The sequence below is a fragment of the Furipterus horrens genome, unplaced genomic scaffold, assembly GCF_987537825.1.
Source record: "Furipterus horrens unplaced genomic scaffold, mFurHor1.1.pri manual_scaffold_3, whole genome shotgun sequence".
Taxonomy (NCBI): domain Eukaryota; kingdom Metazoa; phylum Chordata; class Mammalia; order Chiroptera; family Furipteridae; genus Furipterus; species Furipterus horrens.
Window position 1 is genome coordinate 142,063,830 of NW_028327173.1, and position 7,029 is coordinate 142,070,858.

The following is a 7,029-nucleotide window of genomic DNA, read 5'->3' on the forward strand; positions in this document are numbered from 1 at the left end:
CATATGGCCATCAGGGGAGCCTCCATGTCAACACAGTATGACCCCCAGCTCCTGGCCTTCATTGTTGAGATAAAGACCTGCTCCAGAAAACTTGGAATTCACACCAGATCTAAACTCAGGGTGGTGGTGCTATTGAATCGAGACAATACAAACCTGAAAGCTGCTGTTGGCAGACTGAAAATGGGAAGAGTAGAACAATCATGCAGAGAGGCACAGAGATGTGAAACAAGTATGGTCCTGATGCCCTTGGAGTCCTGATTTCAATTCACTCTCAAGAGTCAGCTGTACCCACATCTTAGAATTTCGAAACACCCTTATATATTTATACTACAGTCTTTCTATTTTTATTTAATTAAAGATGATTTCTATCACTCATTAAGAAAAGTATATTATCCCAGTTAATGCAGGCAGAAATCTGACAGGGTAACTAATCTTTCTCTGATCTTATAGATGAGGAAGTCTTGGACAGGTTAGGTGTCATGTCCAATTATTATTGGAAAGTGGTAGAGCTGGGATCTGATCTCAGGCCAGTCTGACTCCAGAGCTTGAATCAAGACTTCCATTCTATGATTTGGTCAAGCCTAATCATCTTGAGGCTTCGTCTTTTAAAGAGACTTCACGCACATTGGTATATGATTCCCCATGTACCAGTCAACTAGCTTCAACCATTATCCACATTTACCAGTCTTGTTTCTTGATGGCCTCTTAAGCAGTGGGCCCTCAGAGAGAAAAGGAAACTGTAATATTTGAGGGCTTGGAGTGGGGTCTATAGTATGCTAGTGCAGTGACCTTCATGGAGAGCTGCAACACTGAACTCAAGGAACAGAGCTGCCCAGAGCAGAGCAGTCAATAGCGCTGTTAGAAGCAGGTGGGTAGATTAAATCAACCAATGGGGGGCCGTTAGGGAGGAGTGGTTGCAGCCCCAGTGGAAAATATTAAATGTTAGAAGACTTTTTAAAGTTTAAAAAAAAATGCAAAATGCAGCCCCTCTCACATGCATGTTTGTGATTACCAGGAAAAATTAATGCTCAGATGTTACCATCTAAGATATGGTCTTGAGAGGCCTCAGTATCAGGGTTCATTTGTTTGACCTTGCTCAGGTTTCTCTCTGCTCCTGGTTAATGATTTACAAGCAGCACCTTGGTAACGGCTAAGGGACCCACTCTCCTTGTTCTCTTTAAGAACAGGAAGTAATCATGAGCCTGGGGGTAATCCCTTCACTCATGATCAGAGCTGTACCCAGGACACCTCAGGAGCTGACCAGAGCTTTGTTCAGTGAGATGGCTGGTCCCCAGCCTGACACTCTGCTGACAGCTGCTGTTTCCCATTCTCTCTCTCCCCCACATGCCAGAAGGACGTTTATGTAAGCGCCACTGGCTTGGTTCTGAGTAAACCAAGGTAAGAAATGAAATGGCTGGACTTGGCAGGGTGGTGATGTGTGTTTTCCACAGTGAAGAAGCACAGTCCCAGAACTGCCAGGATGAGCTAGAGTCATTCTCAGGAGAAGCTTGTCCTGGAGGTTTCTCTTCTTATCTTCTCTTTGGTGCCCACAACTTCATTCTGCAATGGAGGCAGCTGCCAGCCCTAATGCACATTTCACCAGGGACTTGTGAGAAACAAATGGGATTGTGAATGGGGAGGTATTTTATTATCTGCAAAGTGTCATTTCCACTCCTCTCCTACATCAGACCTGGGGCCCGCCTCCCACACCATCAGGCTGCCTTTCAGCCTGAAAACTGGGTCTTTTTCCAGAGGAGGAAAGCTTCATTCAGTATATACTTCTGAATGACAGCCACTCCTGAAAAGAGTCCACCTATATTTATAATTCACATGCAGAAATGTGTCAAACCAATTTAGCAAGCTCCCATGAATTTCTTGTGCTTAGCAACCAAAACAGAAAAAGCAGCATAAGGAATTTGTGGTTATTTGATACCAACTTGATCTGAACAAATAAGCAAAATTTTCCCATTTTTCCGAATGTGAACCTGGTACAAATACTATTGCCTGGGTGTGGTGGGGTATACAATGCTCTTGCTACTTGAATTTTAGTTTAGTTTTTGTTTTCTTTTGTTTTTCTTTTTCAGAATGAACATTCTAATCCTGGTAAAGAGAACCATTGAATCTGGTATGTATATACTCCGATATCAACACAATTCCATTTTGGAAAAGGTGGGGCCTAGAGAAATTCAAGTTTCCCTCAACTTAAAGGTTATTTTCTCCCTGCTGGGTACCTTGTATCAGGCATCACGACAGTAACAATTTTTATCCAGAGGAAAACATGTAGCCATTAACTCTACCTCAAACAGCAAACCCTATGGGTGATTCTGACTGGGAAGCAACCAGACAATAAAAACGCCTTTTCTATTGGGCTCTTGTCTGAAAGGAGCCTCAGCTCTGGGGAGGAGATTTCAGTTCAACACAGGGAAGAACTTTCAAGCAGTCAGAGCTGCCAAAAGATAGAGTGAGCTGTCTCCAAGGGAATCCGTTCCTCCCCAGCCCACAGTGGGCAGCATATGGAATTTAAACATTCAAGGAGAGATTGGAGGACTGTTTGTGCAGAATGCCCCTGCCAACCCAAGAGTCTGGAAGTCCTCACGGGAGCCGAAGGATCCATAAAGGGGAGAAGGTCCCCTCTGCAGTACTGTTTGAGTGAAAGTAGAAATATCTTACTTAAAAATATCTGCTTCTTTGACACCTGAAATTCCACCATCAGTAATTTCTTCCTTTGGGTCAAGCATTTCTCTTTTCCTAAGTTTAAAAAAACTTTACCCTTGGGGGTGAAAAAAGCTTTCAAAGAGCTCCCTCTACTGAGAAATAAAAAATGTAAACCCCATAAGGTCATGAACAGTGAGAAAGAAAGGAAGGGAGGGAAGAAGGGAGGGAGGGAGGGACAGAGAGAGAGAGAGAGAGAGAGAGAGAGAGAGAGAGAGAGAGAGAGAGAGAGAGAAAGGAAGGAAGGAAGGAAGGAAGGAAGGAAGGAAGGAAGGAAGAAAGAAAGAAAGAAAGAAAGAAAGAAAGAAAGAAAGAAAGAAAGAAAGAACAGACAGCGGAGAAAGAAAGGAGATAAGAGGAAAGTCTATGAGAAATTTTGCCCACACCACAAGTATTAGTGACCAAGAGTGACAAAGGCTGTGATCTTGGAAATTTCTCATACATTTCTGGGGTATGCCTTACAGATATTTGCTCTTCAATATTGCAATTGTTTTGCTATTTTCCCCAGCCAATTTTAGTATAAATTGTATTTTCACGACTACCCACTGTCTCCCCAACCTCCTCCTTCACTTCATCCAACTCCCCCTTCCCCATCCACATACAAAGTTTTGGAATTCTAGGATCATCACTGAGGAGAGTAAGTTCAACCAAGAGTTTTACCCTCTGTAACTGTCAGTGACTTGAGTTTTTATCTCTGTCCTTCTACCTCCTTCTGCTCCCATAAGCCTATTATAAGATTCTGTGAAGACAAAATTAGCAAAATGCTTTGTCATGAGATACACATGACACTTTCCATGTAGCCTTGGGCTAGCAAACCACTCACCTTAGTTTTTCCACTGAGCTCTGTAAACTGGTTTTAAAAATACTTTCTTGAAAGAACACTGCATTAACATAACATACAGTGGGATACTTGTGTAAGTCAGGGTCTGCGCTAGAAATTGATGGAATATTTCATCCAAATGTTTGAGAAGGCTTTCACAAATAAGAAATTGACAAAGGTTAAGCCACAGAAGACCAGACAATGTTAAACACTATACTTACTTCTAAGAACAGTAAGTTAGGGAGACTTCCGGCCAAGATGGAGGCCTAAACTGACATACTCCATCTCCCTCCACAACTAAGAAGAAGTACAACTACTGCAAAACCAGCAATAACCAGAAGTTCCAGAAAATAAATGGAAGTCCAATGTATGAAGTTATAAAAAAGTGTGCTTGTCCGGACAGGTAGGAGGGGCGAAGCCAGGGTGGAGAGGTCAAGCTGTGCTGGCAACGGCAGCAGCAGTGACAGTGGTGGGATGGCAAAAATGCCACAGCATGGTGAGAAGGGTAACCCAATTGTGACAAGTGCAGAGGGCTCCACTCCCTCTAGCGTAGGGTGTATTATAGCCCCGCTCAGGAAGCAAAGGTAAACACAAAACTGTCAGGATGGCACAGATCGTGATAGAGATCCCAGTGATGCAGCTGACCAGACAGCAAATACCTAATCTAACGAAGCAGCAGATAGGAAATCTTCCTGAGGCACAGTTCAGAGCTTTGGTTATAAAAATGCTTACAGATCTAACAGCAGATCTTAAACAAAACAGGGAAGGAATGAAGGCTAGTTCTGCTGAAATGAACAAAAACACATATGAAAATAGTGGTGAGGGAAAGAAAACCAAGGATAAAATCAACAAATTGGAATAGAGGGAAGGAACAAACAGTCAACCAGTGCAGAAAGAGGAAATGAAAAGTGAGGAAAAGGAGAAGAGTCTCAGAAACCTATGAAACAGCTGTAAGCAGACTGACATCCAAATCCCAGGGTTGCCAGAAGGTGAAGAAAAAGAACTAGAAATTGAAAAATTATGTGAAAAAATAATGAAGCAGAACTTCCCTAACTTGGGGAAGGAAATAGACTTACAGGTCAAGGAAGCACAGAGAGTTCCAAACAAACTGGACCCAGGGAGACCCACACCAAGACACATTATAATCAAAAGATCAAAAATTAAGGATAAAGAATCTTAAAAGCAGCATGAGAGAAAAAGAGAATTACGTACAAAGGGGTCCCCATAAGACTATCAACTGATTTCTCAAAGGAGACTCTGCAGGCAAGAAGGGATGGGCAAGAAATATTCAAAGCAATGAAAAGCAAAAACCTACAACCACGATTACCCTATCCAGTGAAGCTGTCATTCAGAATAGAAGGGCAGAGAAAGTGCTTCCAGGACAAAGTAAAACTGAAGGAGTTCATCAGATCCAAACCACTGTTATATGAAATGTTAAAGGGACTTCTTTAGGAGAAAGAGGATCAAAACTATGAATATTAAAATGAAAACTGTATCACAACAACCAGCAACAGAAGCCAAAACAATGGCAAACTAAGTAGGCAATGGGAGTGGGATAAGAATTATAGGTATGGGGAAGCTTATGCGGGGAGGTCAGCAGGGAGGGGGAAGGAGGGAAAGAGAGAGAGATGGTACAGGAATTAAGAAGCATAATAGAAGGGAGTGGAGTAGACAGGAAGATGTTGAGAAGAACTATATGCACAACCAATGGGCATGGACTAAGGGGTGTGGACAACTGGAGGGAGGGGTGTCACTGGGTAGAGGGAAACAAAGGGAAAAGAAATTGGGACAACTGTCATAGCATAATCAATAAAGCATATTTTAAAAAAGAACAGTATGTTAAAATTCTTGTAAAATTAAGTATATCATATGTAAGTATTATAAATTATATTTATAGAAAATAATAAGTTAAAATTAAGCTATGTCTCCTACTCACTTTCTCTACTACTCAGAGACAGGTACATTCCCTGTAGACTTTTCTACATGCAAATACACATAACCAAAATGAGCTTAGCACTCTAAAACCTCTCTAGGCCTCTGTTTCTTCTTCTTTAAAATGGTCCCAAAGAGTTATTGTGGTTACCAAATGCATTATTACACATAAAATTATTAGTTTTCCACTCAACAATACATGAACTCATCACACTATATGCCAGACACTATTCATAAGAGCTTTTCATCCATTAATTCAAAAATGAGTCCATTTGTGCCCAAGGAATTCATGAATAAAATAGAACTGCTGTAAGTCCCCCCTGATTCTCACTAAGAACCAAGATCAGGGTCATGGATAGTAAATAACAATAATATTTTTCAAGTTTTTCTTTGGTTTTAGAAATTGTTTTATGTGCTTTGAACCTAAAATTATGTGAAAAAATAATGAAGTAAGACTCCCCTAACTTGGGGAAGGAAATAGACTTACAGGTCCAGGAAGCACAGAGAGTTCCAAAAAAACTGGACCCAGGGAGAACCACACCAAGACATATTATAATCAAAATGTCAAAAATTAAGGATAAAGAGAGAATCCTTTATGTTGGATTCTCTAAATGTTGTCTATTTAACCATGTTCTTGTCTGGACAAGGTTAAAATGAGTTTTTCTCTGCCCCAAAAAGCCCTTTGGAGAGAACAGATATTCACATGAACTATAAAGGAGTCAATATTAGGAGCATCAAAACAATCTAGTAACCAGAGGTCTGGGTTTAGAGCAGGCTTTCATTTAACCCTGACTCTGTGCCTGGCTGTTTGACATTGAAGAAGTGTCTGTAGACCTCATTTTCCCACCTGTGAGATGGGGCTTTTATCTATTCTCTATTGTGAGAGAAGATCATTGGAGAATGTGAATGATAGCATCTTGCTGAACAATATAAAGGTCTACACAGATAGAAGTAGTCTAGATCTTGCAACAGAGCCAAATTCTAGGTAAGTAAAAAGGGATTTCTGACCCTTCCATATCCCTGTACTAACCACTGTCCCTTCAGCTTGAAGCCTGATGTCTGAGCTGACCAGTCCACTTTCTTTTGTGTCAAAGCTGGATTCTATCATGTGCTCCCTATACATCACCTGCTCTTGCCATCCAATTGACTGAGAGTCATGGCACTCACTGGCCTGAGTCAAGCTGTGGAATGAGAAAAAGCTGATGTCCTTGCCCTGATTATTTTTATATTCTTTTCTCCCTTTAGAATCATGCAGAACTCAGTGTGCTGACAGCCACATCCAGTCACCTAGAGTTTCATTAATAGTAATAATAATTATTATAATAAATCAATAACATTTTTATCCTCATCTGAGGACATTTTTTCATTGCTTTTTAGAGAGAAAAAAAAGGAGAGAAAGAAACCTCAACGGGAGAGAAGCATCAATTGGTTGCCTTCTGTACATGCCCAGAATGAGGACTGGGAACTGCATACGCCCAGACTGGGGATTGAACCCACAACATAAATATGTGTCCTGACTGGGAATCCAACCCTCCACCTCTCTGTTATGGGACTAGTATACTCTA

General features: G+C 41.2%; 1 long non-coding RNA gene across 1 annotated transcript; it reads left to right on the plus strand.

The window, feature by feature from the left end:
* The first annotated feature begins 1,234 nt into the window (after positions 1–1,234).
* On the plus strand, positions 1,235–7,029 carry LOC150016230 (uncharacterized). The gene is made up of 3 exons (XR_016510040.1): positions 1,235–1,398; positions 2,085–2,125; positions 6,842–7,029. It is a non-coding gene; the product is annotated as an uncharacterized LOC150016230 (long non-coding RNA).